Source organism: Pelecanus crispus, chromosome 1 (assembly GCF_030463565.1).
Source record: "Pelecanus crispus isolate bPelCri1 chromosome 1, bPelCri1.pri, whole genome shotgun sequence".
Lineage (NCBI taxonomy): Eukaryota > Metazoa > Chordata > Aves > Pelecaniformes > Pelecanidae > Pelecanus > Pelecanus crispus.
This window is the reverse complement of record NC_134643.1, coordinates 77,462,199-77,475,568: the sequence shown is the minus strand read 5'-3', so window position 1 is coordinate 77,475,568 and position 13,370 is coordinate 77,462,199.

Genomic DNA, 13,370 nt, shown 5'->3' with positions numbered 1-13,370 from the left:
TGAGTTACCAAGGACTGGTAGGACGAGGCAGGGGGTTTAACCATTGCTTTTACGTGGAAATTTCTGATTCTTCAAAAGGCATCATGTCCACAAGCACCATCCCAGGAAACCCAACTGCCTGCAGCTGAGGCTGCAGACACTCCAAGGGTCAGCCCATAGTTAAGGAAACTTGGCTTCTTCTCCCAAAAGTGCTGAGCAGCATAATTTACAGCAGAACCACTTGTGGGGCATTTCCCTATGTGGCTATATGATTGCTAATAAGTGATTCACTCCCTCCAGCCCTTACAGTTACCCTCTGTAATGATCAATGTCTTGGGCATTTAGTTTTAGAATAATAGTTTTTAGAGAGTAATTCTCCCCTGCTGTGACTTGATATCTACCACCATGACTTCATACTCCGAAATTCATCCTTTGCCAGGCCTGCTGCGAACCCAAAAGGTGTGCGAGCCAAAGGCTGATACCCAAACGCACCTGGACCCACAGAAAGTTGAGCTCTGGGTTCAAAACACAAAGATGGTTCTCACCTGCCCGGGGGTGGAGCTACCTGGTACAGACTGCCTCAGACTTTGGATGAACTTGAACTTCTGCCAAAATTCATAACCGAGGCCCATTCTTACTTTGCTCTGGTTGTTTCCAAACAGAAATTCTTGGGTTTTGAGTACCAATTTCAAAGCTGACGCTTATTTTATAATCCCAGTCTAGTCTCTTTTTTTTTTTTTACCCACTTCATTATGGGTGAATCATACACCTTTCCTGACACCATCTCACATCATTGTTCTTATAGGTATGTAAGATGTAGGTGCGTCAGAGGGAAAGCTTTTTGTTGTTGATACCTGAGCCTACATCACAGCACATTTCAGTTCTCTTTCTTACATTTCACTGTCAAAATGGAAATGTGGGAGTCCTGGTACCTGACTGCTGCATTACAATGTGTAGAAAAATTACAAGTATGTGTGACATACAGCCTGGGATTGCTGCAGTGACCATTGGTCCTCACACCGCCCCTGCCCACCAAAGCAAATGAGTGTATGAGCAAAGCCATATCCATCGAGGGATGACCACGTGCCATGGCCATGTCCTCTTCCTACGAATTCAAACATGACCTGTGACCCTGGCTTTTCTCCTGCCATCCTCTTTTTTATTTTCTTTTGGTGCTGGGTAAGTGTTTGAAGAACATCCCCTCATGTCCTTTCAAGGGGTCAAACATTTTTAAGCCTTATGCAGGAGAAGATTTCCTGCCAAATGAATAAACCGAGGCAGAGAGACACACCTCATGAACAAGAGCCAGGATGGTTTCTGTCCCATTAAGGAAATTTATGAGAACTCAATACAATTTTAGAAAAAAAAAGTGTTTACTTAGATGATGGACGTCTGTTGAATATTAATCTTTTCTGGGTATATCGCAGGCTTTCTTAAAGAAAGCCTAAATTATTCAGGACTATTTGCATGCTGAGATACAGCAAATTTACAGGCAGAACAAATCAGACTTTTGCATCTTAATATTAAAGGAATCCAAGTGCCAAATTTGGCTTCTTAACACTTTATTGGCCATCTCCTGCTAAGTAAAATGATTAAACTGCTCATTAAGATACAACACACATCATTCTGAAACAATGGCTACCTTAATCCTTATACACAGCATTGACAAAATAACCCTGAGATGCCACCAATTCATGTTTTAGACTGGTTATTCTTTTTACCCATTTGCTGTATTGCAGACAGCAGTGACAGGGAGCACCACTGGTGATGAACAGCCCGGACGCAGCAGCCTCTGCCCCGGGGAGGTAATGGTCCATGATGGATGGCCCAATGCAGAGGGGAGGTTGGTGGTGACCGGGGCTGCCTTGAGGGTCATCCCTTTCTTCGTCACCCTCTGTCCGGGGCAAGGACGTCATCCCCCCCGGGCTGTGCTGAGCCTGGCCCCTGCTGCCATCACTGTGCTTGCAGTGGAAGTGCCGGCCTTATTTATACAACAGCTGCTGTTTTTAATGTGCTGTCACTCACACATACACTGGAAAACATGGTACTTGAAGAGCTGCTATGCTAGTACAGCATATGGCGGAGGCAAAACTATATATATATATATATATATATAAAAAAACATCCTTGTTAAAAAAGAATTAGAGCAGGATTATCACAGCGTGTCAGCCTCCTGTCCACAGCTCAGCTGGTGAAGCACCTCACCGGGGCCACCTTTTAGAAACACTTCCTTGTTAAAAGCCCTTGCTGCTGAAATTTATTTTATGTTACATTTCCAATCCGAAACCTAGGAGAGGTTCTCAGGTGAACCAGATTCCTGCTTTTATTAGCAGCTATAGACTGGGCAGGGGATGAGAAGGCGTTGGTGATCTGGCATGGAGGAAGGAGCCTGGGGCTCACCGGTCAGGCAAAGGCAGCCCCTGTCAGGCTGGGGTGCAAGCTTCTCACCTTCCTGGGGGTCACTGGTTTCTCTTCACATCCAGCACAAGGAGAAAATACACTCAGGTGCAGACGCAAAAGTTTTAAATGCATGCGATGCAGACTGAAAAGCAACAGTGTGTTCTGAATGGAGACATCTACGATGATTTCCATCAAAAGTCCTGTTCATGCAATTAGAGACCGTGATGCAAAAACGAAGCTGCTGCTGGAAACAGTCCCCTTGGACAGGGCAGCACCTATGACCTCCACAGCTCTGAAGTGTTTCAGTGGTGCTGGCTCATCAGCAGAGCTCATCCATTAGATTTCCATTCCTTTTTCTCAAAAGCAGATCTCTGCTATATTTTAAGGTTAATTTAAAGCCAATACATATATTTAGTCATTATTTTCCCCTGTGCCCCAGTTTATAGAGGTGAATGTGTGTAGGGATGCTGTGCCTGCTGCAGTCAGTGGAAACCTGCCTACTGGCTCCAATGGACTTTGTGTTTGGCTCTCAGTAAATTGTCCTACATGTCCTAAATAGCACCTCATATTCCCTACCATTGGTTTTCCCTTGCCCCAGCCATCATGCACATTTAATACAGGTCTGTGAGTAGCTGAGCATGGAAGAGTGGGGAGGCCTGAGAGAGATTAGGCAAAACTCTTGCAGGGGAGAAAATGACAGATGGATGCTTGGTGGTCTCCTGTACTTCGGTAATGGCCACATTTTCTCTCCCTTCAGCTTTGCCAGTCGGAGGCCTCTGTGTGCACAGATGTGGGAGGAGGAGAAGAGAAAGAGTGCAATGGATGGACAAGATGTCAAGAATTTGTTTTGTGTCCCACTACCTGCCCGGACCAGAGGAGCTAGGAGGGAATCCAGAGCTGGTCCTACCTAACGAAACACTTCAGCTATCGCAAAGAGCAACCAAGAAGCCACCACCTCAGCCCCGCACCTCTCCTGTATGTTTCAGTCGCTCCTCAACACGTCTGGCCAGGTCCTCAGCTGGTGTAAATCAGTCGCTCCTTTGAAACCAGTGAGATGACCTGAGAGCAGCTGTGAATTTGACACGGCGCGCCGTCTTGCAGCTCGCCCAGCTGTGTTTGATTTACATCTGGATCTGCTTGGGAGTTCACGTCGAAGGCGTTGCCACAGAAGGAAGGGGTAGAAGCGGTGCAGGAGGGACGGCTTGCAAAATGCCCTCTGCTGGAAGGAGCCAAGCCCCACAGAAGGCTGGGAGATGAGCTGGGCACTGATTTTCTCCCCCTCCCCTTGCCCCGATGATGCCGAGCTTCCTGTGATTAGTGATTATGACAATTATAATGTTTATGGTGCGTATATGTTTGTGCACACGTGTGCAGTGGTTTCTTGCTAAACCCGATTCGGCTGGACATTGCCAGATGGTACAAAAGCTTACCGGAATTTCATTTTCAAATAAACCACAGACTTGGATGAGCTAATGTTGTTCCACATAAAAAGCCACAAAATTCAACAAAGTGATGTTGTTTCAAGAAGAGAACATGTCAAGCAAGAGAACCATCCGGTCGGCTCTGAAAGAGCTACACACTCCCCCTCATGCTTTTAGAAGCTGTTTGCATACGAATGCCAGGCATACGGCACTGCAGCTCGGTTTAAACATTTCTCTGCAGCTGATGTCTGCGGAGCAGAGCCTTGGCAGAAGCGGCGCAGGAACCACATCTGCTCATAAGCCTTCCTGCATTATTTTAACTGTTCCTGAAAGGCTGACAGCCCTGGAGGAACTGCAGCCTCTTTCTCCATAAGGACAGATACACCACCACCACTGGGGGATGTGGCTCCAGGTATATGTCCTTGCCATCGTCAGCAGGGCAGGGGAGGTGACCTCCTGCAATGCTCCAGCGCTCAGCTCCTCACAGCCCAGAAGCTTGGGGGTGTCCTGGGAACCAAACTGGGACCACTTGCTCATTTTATATATAAGCTCTCTGCTGTCGCAGCTTTGTCAGAAGTGGTTGCTCTAGGTGGGGCGAAGACAAGCAATTTGGACACCAAGGGTTAAAGCAGCAAAAGGACTTCAGCATTGCAGTGGTTCCTGATCTGCTAGATCCAAAAGTGCAGCCCCAGAGGTCTTCTCTCCCTCTGGTACATGCAGGTTGGGAGCCATAAAGCCAGCAGCAACAGAGGCTGAGCGGGGTGAGGATGCAAGTCAGCCATGAGAAGAGAGTGCTGCCCAAAGACCCACCTCCCCCTGCACCACCACCCCGAGCTGTCTGGCAGAACCCAGGTACGTAACTTCTGTGCCTTTAGCCCCAAACACCCTAACACTGGCATAAACAGTGCTGTGATTTAATAACAATTTGGCAAAAGCCTTCTCTCCCCAGCAAGTGCCACTGCCAGTGTGTGGCCAGTGAATTAGGTCTTGGCCCGGCCGAGGATGTGCAGAGCTGCTAGAGAAAGTGAGCTTGGTGCTCGGGGCCAGCAGTCACAGCACAGCCTCCCACGGGCCTCTGGCAGAGCTGCAAGGGCTATGTCTGCAAAAGAGCTTCAGCGTTGCAATGGTGAGACTCGCAGCTCCTAAGCTGTAGGACCCGAAAACACGGCCCTAAGAGGGGCCAGGTCTCCAGCTGGGGAGAGACAAGCAGGGCCAGTGCCGCTGCCCAGAGGAGACTCACCGGTGGCGGCGGCGGCATTTCGTCATGTCTCAGCACTGCAAGAAGTACCAACAGCCACATTTGCAACAATAAGAGTTTGGTTTCCATTTTAAAATGCATCTTACTACTGACATCCTGCTGCGGACGGTTGAGCAAGCACCGACTCAGGCTGATGGACGTTGCACCAGACTTCTCTGCCTTGGGCTGAGGTCTTTTTCTCTGGCTGCTTTTCATGCCTGTTTTCAGCTGTTGCCATGCTGGCTATTTATTTCAGCCTAGAGCAGGCCCAACAGATATTGCTTAGAAAGCATCCATGGCTCTATAGCCAAATCAGCCCTCCCCTTTAAAAGGGTTGCTCCTGTGGCTTTCCTACTGTGGGCAGTCATGTCCCGCTGCCTGCCCTGTCCCCCACCTGTGCCCTGTGCCACGATGGCAGGGATGCGGAGTAATCGTCCCTCCCGCTTAGGAGGCGGGAGGAGAAAAAGAGGCTTGCTGGAAACGTACTCCCATGTTTCACCAGTAAGCAGTTAACAAAAAAGGGAGGGGAAATGAAATCAGTATCAAAATAAATCAACCTTGCACTTCAGAAGAAGAGCGATAAACAACCTCAGCTCCGAGAGGATGATCTGCTTTCGCACTGGAAATAGGATGCGGGGGCTGGATCTGACCGTGCAGGCCCCTTGCAGCCCCTGTCCCGCTACCCATGTGAGGACGTGGTGCCGGTTGTTTTCAGGGAGGTGGCCTTCCCACTCCTGAGGAAGCATCCAAACACCAGCAGAGACAGCAAAGACATACCAGCAAAGGCATTTTTTGCCCCCTTAAACTCTCAAGCCTGCAGGATAGATTTTGTTTCAATTACGACTTTATAAATAACTTTCTATTTCGCACTCACCTGTTGATTTTCTGCCCTAGTTAGAATCAATATCACTGATAATTATCTGTCAGAGAATTTATACATCACTGGAAGGTGACTAACAAGGAAAAGTCTTTTTCTTTATATATATTTTTTTTCAGACCACTTTAAGTGAATTAACCAATGACAGGAGATGGCAGATTGATGGTGGCTGGAGACTAGATACTAATTTTTACCCATGAATAAATGCATTCTCGCAAGGCGAGGCAATCAAAGTCTTCCTGACAGCTCTGGCCACCCCAGCAGGAGGGTCACCCTGTGGGGCTGCGCCCTCTCTTCCTGAGCCATCCTGCCCAATGGACATCTGCAATGCACCAAGGCGGCTGCCGCAGCCCCAGCTGCCCCTCGGACGCCTGCTTGTGCCTCCTGCACCAGCCCTGCCTGCAGCAACATGCCTCCCCGAGGGTGTTCGTCCCTTCTCTTCCTCCACCCAGCATGAGTTTTTTCCTGTCTGAGCTTCATATTTGACCCCTAATCTATGTTTGGGAAGTTTTCTTTCTCAAAGGGACTGTTGCTGGACCTGCTGCTAGAAGGATGAATGAATACCTCGGGTCAAAATGTATGTTTTACTGGTGAGCTGTCCTCCCTCCCCTTTTATTTCTCCTGCCTTCCTCTTGCACTGTTGTAAAACCACGTTGTGAGCTGCTTCTTAGCTGGAAGCAGCCAACTTATTCCTCATTCGTACAGCACCATGTGCTCTGGAACCACCATCCACTGTAGAGATGTCCTCTTTTTTGGCATGTGAGCTATAGGCACCTCAAATATTAACACACGCAAAAACCTGGGTGAGTCTTTTGGCTGAAGCTTCTCCAAGCAGCTCCACGTGGTTGCCCAAGGAAGAGAAAGAGCGCCAACATGCCCAGCTTGCTTTGAAGGCTGAAGAGCAGCAGCTAATGGACTGCACCACACAGCGGTCCTCTCCCTCCTTACCTGGAGGGCAGAGTAGTGCTTCTGGCCGCCACCTGCCCTGCTCTCCCACGTGGCCTCTCCCCAGGATGCTCAGGACAAGCCTTTTGTCCAGCCCTGCCCAGCCAGTGCCAGCCTGCCGGGATCCCGGAGCAGGAGGTGGGCTTCCATTTGCACCATGACTGCTTTGCTGCATGGCCCCAGTGACACCAAATGGGCTGCAGGTCACTTGTGTCCTCTGTTGCCCTTTGTGTGGAGCACAAGCCTTGCATAAGTGACGTGGTTGCATGATAGCCAGTGGTAAATACATCATAAGAAGTCCATGTATGAAGAACTTCTCTCACTCCCTTCTTTGTGGAGTAACATACAACATAATAACATTTTTTAAAGCAGAGGCAATAATTTACACTGCTCTGACCCCAGTGGGTTTACCCCCACATGATTAACGCTCTTGTTTGCAAACATGAAACTAGAATCCCCAGGCAAAAGTTTTGTAGCTTAGGGAAGGAAACGGCTGAAAGCAGGAGCACAGAGATGGCATGGCTCACCGGAGTGGTACAGCAAGTTGGTAGTGGAGCCAGGTTTGTGTTTCCCAGGCTCGTGCTCCACTATTGGCATACGCAGCATTGCACTGCCAGCTTCTAAAAGACTGAAATGACAGCTGGAGGTCCTAAGCTGTGACAGCCTGCTCAGGGTCTGGATCCCAGCATGGATATTTGTCAGGTCTGAGAGCTTGGTCCATGATGGGCAAAGTCATCCCCCCTCTCTTTTCTCTCCTCTCTCACAGTGTCGTGGGGCTGGTTTTCCCACACGAGTTTTGCCTTCCATGGTGCTCCGGGCCACATAGGTCATTTGCTCTACATGTGGGAGCAAATAATCATCACAGGAACAAATAGCCATCAGCAGTGAATCTCCTAATCCCAGAGGAGCAGCTTCAGGTTTGGGCCCCAGAGAGGGTGGTCCTCCTGTCCGCATCTGCTGGCGTGGCTGAGTGCCAGCCTCCCCCGCCGGTGGTGCTGCTCGCAGGGGCACAGCGGGGGAATTTTGGATGTAGGCTGTAGTGTGTCTTAGAGAAGAAGAGGAGGAAGAAGAAATCCACTTTTTTTCACTTTTCTTGTAGGTTTTTTTTTTTTTTTTTTTAACTTGCTCTAGTTTCTTATGAGAGAGAATCACAAGGTGCGTGACCCACTAAATCTGGAAGAACCCCACCAGTTTCAAGCAGGTATGTCTGGGGGAAAGGCTGGGTGACTGGGACCATCCTGCTCCCTGCAGATGGCATGGCCATGCTCAGTCATTCAGTGGTGCAGAAGGCGGTCTTGAGCTGCTTGTTGCACCTGGGTTCCTGATGCGCCGAAGCACAGGACAGCTATGCTCAGGCGCTTGTAGATGCAGGGAGTGAAATTCAGAGCAGGGCTGGTTTTCGTGTCCTGGAGCATATGGCTTGGGGTTGTGCTGCCACAGCTTTCTCCAGAGGAGACAAGTTTGCCTGTGTGATGCACTGCACCACTGCAGATGCCAGCATGTCCAGAAGCCACCCGTTCCCCCTGCTTGCACAATATCTTGGCAGTGTGTTTGCTTGGCAAGGCTTTGGCTCCCGGGGTGCTGCTTTGCACAAGCACTTGTGCCCTTGCACGGAGGAGCCCGAAGCGGGGTGCCCAGGGCCCCGTGGTGCCTCCGGGGGTGAGGAATGGGCTGCTCCTGAGCGCCACGCATGCAAAAAGTCACTCTGGTCATCCGGAGGCTGATCTCATGATTCAAGGCAGGAGGGGCTGATTCACTATTTTTGGCTGTGCTTCTGCATCCAGCACAATGTGGGCGGTTTGGCTTGTTTCTTAACTCCCCCTGCCCAGTGGGGCTGGCCAGGCATTGCCAGTGAGGGCATCCTGGGAGGACAAGGTGCTACTGATGGTGACGGGGGTTTGCAGGAGGATGACTGCTCCTGGGAAGGCAAGGGGAAGCCCTCTGGACAGCCGGCTCCACCACCAGCCAGGATGCCTGGGTGCAAGGGGAACTGCTGGGGTGCAGCCCCGGCACGGTACAGAGGGAAGACCTCTGCCAGCTGCCCCCGACACCTCCCATGGCCTTTGGCCATCTCTGATAAAAATAGCTGCTCGCCTCCGTGCCGTGCACGCAGGCAGGCGGCTGCCTGCACCAGCTGGGCAGCCGGGCTTTCTTTTTCGGTTTATCGCGTGGCGTCTATTTTAGCAAGTAGCTGCTCTCGAGAGGTTTTGCTCATGGAAACACCTGCCTGCTGCTCTGCTTGCCCCAGCCAGCCCCCAAGCTTGGTGGGCAGCCGGTGCTCCCAGCCTGCACCCCTGTCCGGTGGGGCTTGTGCCTACCCATGAAGCCCGCAGCCCTCGGTCGGTCGCTAAATTTGTCCTGCCTGGAAGCTGGGTCTTCCTCTGTCACTGCAGGGGGTCAGGTGGGCCCTCTGCCTTTTTTATGGGCATTTCAACCGAAACATGTAAAAGCAGGTTTGGGAAAAGGGATTCACGTCCTCCAACCATCCTGTAAAATGAAGGGGTTTAAAATGCAAGTCCCAGGGTGGGCTTTTGCCTTGCTTGAACTGCATTAGAGCTGTTATAAAGTAGGTCCTGATATTTCATGAAGAGGCCTTCAAGATGGAGCTGTGTTGTAAAGAGAAATAACACCACACCCTCACAGCCCACTTCTTGGCTGCAGAAGCAGCAAACATACTGTGGGGAAACTTATTCTGGCTTGGGAAAAGTTCATGTCCAGCCTCCTTTGTCCACTGCCTTTTAGCTCCAGCCCGCAGCCCCACACAGCATCCCTTTTTCCAGAAACAAATACCGATCATGGGAATGAAGGGGTAGGCCCTTCGGTGGGGTTCTGCATCACACTGCATGCTGCAAGCCCTCGATCAGCCCTCAGCATAGGTAAGAAATGAGACCTGGGAGTTAAGGGTCTCTGATGCTTTCATTTTCAAAATTAATCAGCAGTTCTGGCTGCCTTCATTTTGGGGTATTCATCTCAGGCCAGCTTGAGCAGAGCTGGCTTGCAGGGGCTGCAGAGCCCTCCTTCTCTGAAAGTCAAGGCCTCTGAAGGCTTTTCAGCCAGGAAAAGCGAAAGAGTGGGTTACTTTGCCATTGCTGAAAAATGCAGTCCAGGAACGCAGCCGTGCGTGATCCCCAGAGGTGCTCCCTGCTGCAGCTGGCCTCACCCTCGTGCTGCTGGTGCAGCAGCATCCCCCCGAAACTGAGGGCCGCCACGGTCTGTGAACAGCAGCAGGACACAGTTTTCGTGCGTCACAGCTGTCCCCATCCTCTGTGGGATGCGTTCGGGCCAGGGTTGGGATGGGCGGCTGCGGCATGAAACCCGGTCCGGGGAGGGCAGGGAGCCAGCTGTGCAGCTGCCGCTTCCCTTTCCTCCCACCGTGCACTGCAGGAAATGGTCTGCAAAGAGACTTTGGTGTCTGACAAAAATAATCAAGTTTCTCCTGCTCCCGCTCTCTTCGGCTGTGGAGTCTGTTTGGTGGGAAGAGTGAGAGGGGAGAGCAGGTGAACACCCCTGCTACTTCCCACGGTCAGCCGTTTTCTCACTCCTTCTTTAACAAATTCTCCCAAATCTTCCCTCATTAGACCATATGATCAGCACCCAGATTGAGGATGGAGGACATTAGCCATCCCTTTTATGGAGACAGCAGCCTCCCCATGGTCCTGCCTCTCACGTAACTGCATGAGCATCGCTTTCCTCCTGCCAGCCTGCCCTGGGCACTGCCGTAGCTTTGGGGTGGCCCTGAGTCCCAAGGCTCTCAGTGCAGAGACCCACTCCCGTGCACCCCCAGGTTTCTGGCATCCACCAGCCCCCCTGCAACCCCATGCCGCCTGTGCGTTACCACCCGACACACCACTTGCCCGAGAGATGCTTGCAGTAACTGGTTATGCCCTTATGCATCTGAAAGCAATGCCATATGTGATGATGAAACGCAGTCAAACAGAGGGAAGGAGTGCAGGACTTCAACTTGCCTCTCACCGTCTATCTCGCTGCCGGGCCGAGCTGTTTGCTTACGCCGCTGCAGCCAGCCCCGGGGATGGTGCAAACCAGCCGGCTGCCAATTGACGTCAAAGGAGTGCTGGTGGTTTGCGGGAGCTGAGGGAGTGCTTCTACTCAAGGTGGGTTTCCAACACCACAGAGAAATGTTTAAATCCTGCCCCCCTCCTTCCCCTCCCTCTGCTCCAGGAAACAAGTGCCTTATTTCATTCATTGGCTGGTTTGGTTATGGCACGAATCCTGCCCGTATTTTGGCTACTTGGATGTTTGCTGAGGACTGAGCAACCCAGATAATGCTAGCAAAGAGCAGGGGAGCAAAAAGGGGCGGGGGGGGGGGGGGAAAGGTGGGGTGAAACCGAGTTTAATCTCCTCTGCCCCAGTTTGTGCCACATGTTTCCAGACAGGACTAAAGCCATGTATTTTTTCTTCTCACATTGCCCATGATGTTTTTGAGGCTTGTGAAAAAGTGAGGTGCTGAGTACCTGCCATCCTTCTTCTTTTCCTCTTCAAATCACTGCATGCACTGTGAAATTTGTCTGGGCCAAGGGAGTTCATTTGAACTGGGTGCATTTCCCCTTGACTGCTCAAGTTTTCCTTCAACCACTTTATTTTTATTTTGTGTTATACCTTTTAGCCACAACCCCCATATTTTCGCTTGTCTCCATGTGTATTTGACAGTGACGACGTCAGTACATTTTCCCCAAGCAAGTACTGTAAGAGCTAATTTATATCTAGCCCAGACCAATGTATTTAACTGCAACATATCTTTCCAAACACAGAGTGATTCCTATGGGGCGTGCTCGGGGAAGTCAATGTGTTGACTTCCATCGGCTTTGGGTCAGGCCTGAGCTCTTGAATTGGTCTGTATATATTGCTGCCAATACACAAAGCTGTACTATTTGAGATTGTCCAAAACAAACATGCTTCGGGTGAGGCCAGTGCGCAGACCATCACATGAAAAGCTTTGTGATAACAACTGACTGCGTGTTTGTTTTCATATGGCATTGACTCTTATTTCCCTGATCATTTTTAGTCTTCAAGGCTGTCCCTTAATCAACCCACCTTCTTTAATAGCTAGTGTTGCCTCTAGTATGATGCAGCAGGTCTAATGATGCTTTATATTAAGCATGGGAAATATTAGTTAGCCCACAGCTAGAAGCAAGTGAGAATGAATGGGTTGATCCAAGGCCACTGAACTGAGCACAAAGTTTTTCACCCATTTCAGTGGCCTTGAATCAGGTCCTTACAGCCTCCAAAAGAAAAAAAAAAAACCATCAAACTCCAAACCAGCCCAAATCAACACATGCTTTTAGTAGGAAAACCTTACAGTAAGCTCTGCCATGCTCAAAGACAAATCAAACACCATTTTATTCCTCTTCTACTCTATCTGCTTTTCTCCTCTTGGGGTGAGGATTTGTGCCCCTGAAGCTGTGTGGAGGTGAGGAGCAGAGCAAGCCTGGCGCTGAGCCCTGGCCGGAGCGGAGGGCATTCCCGTGCTTGAGAGGGGAGGCGAGGGAGGGGACGCACCCCCAGAAGGCTGCTTGAAAGAGTAGACAAGGCTTCAAAGCCGTTTGGAAATGTAGGATATTGCAATAAATTTGGGAGAAGGTGAGTGTTAAATGGAGTGTGCCACCGGGCTTGGTAGTTTGACACACAGCTGCCCAGGTCAAGCCATGCCATGATTCAGGCCTTTTTTGTACTCACACATGGTCATGCACCTACATACAGCTGTGGCTTTCCCATACACAGCAGTTTTTGATGTAGTTTTACGTACATCCAAGTGCAGACTTCATGTTATGTAGTGCCTCCCCATCTCCCTCTCTGCAAGGGCACAGGTGTGTATGTGCTGACATGGGCACACGTGTAGCCGTCCTAACAGAGCTTTGCCATCCATGCCCAAATGGCACAGGTTCACCCATGGGTCGGTACGGCACGTTGTTGTCTACAGACCCATTCAAAATGGGTCACTTTCCCTCAGGGATGTGGGTCAGCCTCGACGCCCAGCGATCCCACGTGCTCCCACACACCCCCCCTTTGCTCAGTGTGACACCTCCTGAGCACAGCCAGGACCCCAGCAGCTGCCCGCAGGTCCTGAATTTTCCCTTATTCAGGTGAAATTTCCAGGGATTTTGGTGGCAGCAGGGCCTGCGTGGGAAGTGCAGGGCCAGGGCTTGCCTGTTCCCACAGCGCAATAGCCACACATGCCGCTTTGGTTGATGAAACCCACTTGTCACCTATTATCAGGCAATTAGCCTGTGTGATTTTCAAGCATTGGCACTCTATTTTTTTGACAATTTGCTACAAACAATAGCGTAATCAGTGACTGGAGCCCATTTGGAGGAGAACTTGGGAGAAGTCTCTTGAGCAGGCTTGCAAATTGTGCCTCCCCTACCCTGGCTAAGCAGGGGCTGCTTGCACGCAGCCTGCAGACCCGGTGCCTTTTTCAGGGCTGGTGGAGGATGTGCAAGGAAAAGTCCCACCACTTGGAAAATGGAGAAGCAAGAAAAACACAAACCTGGGT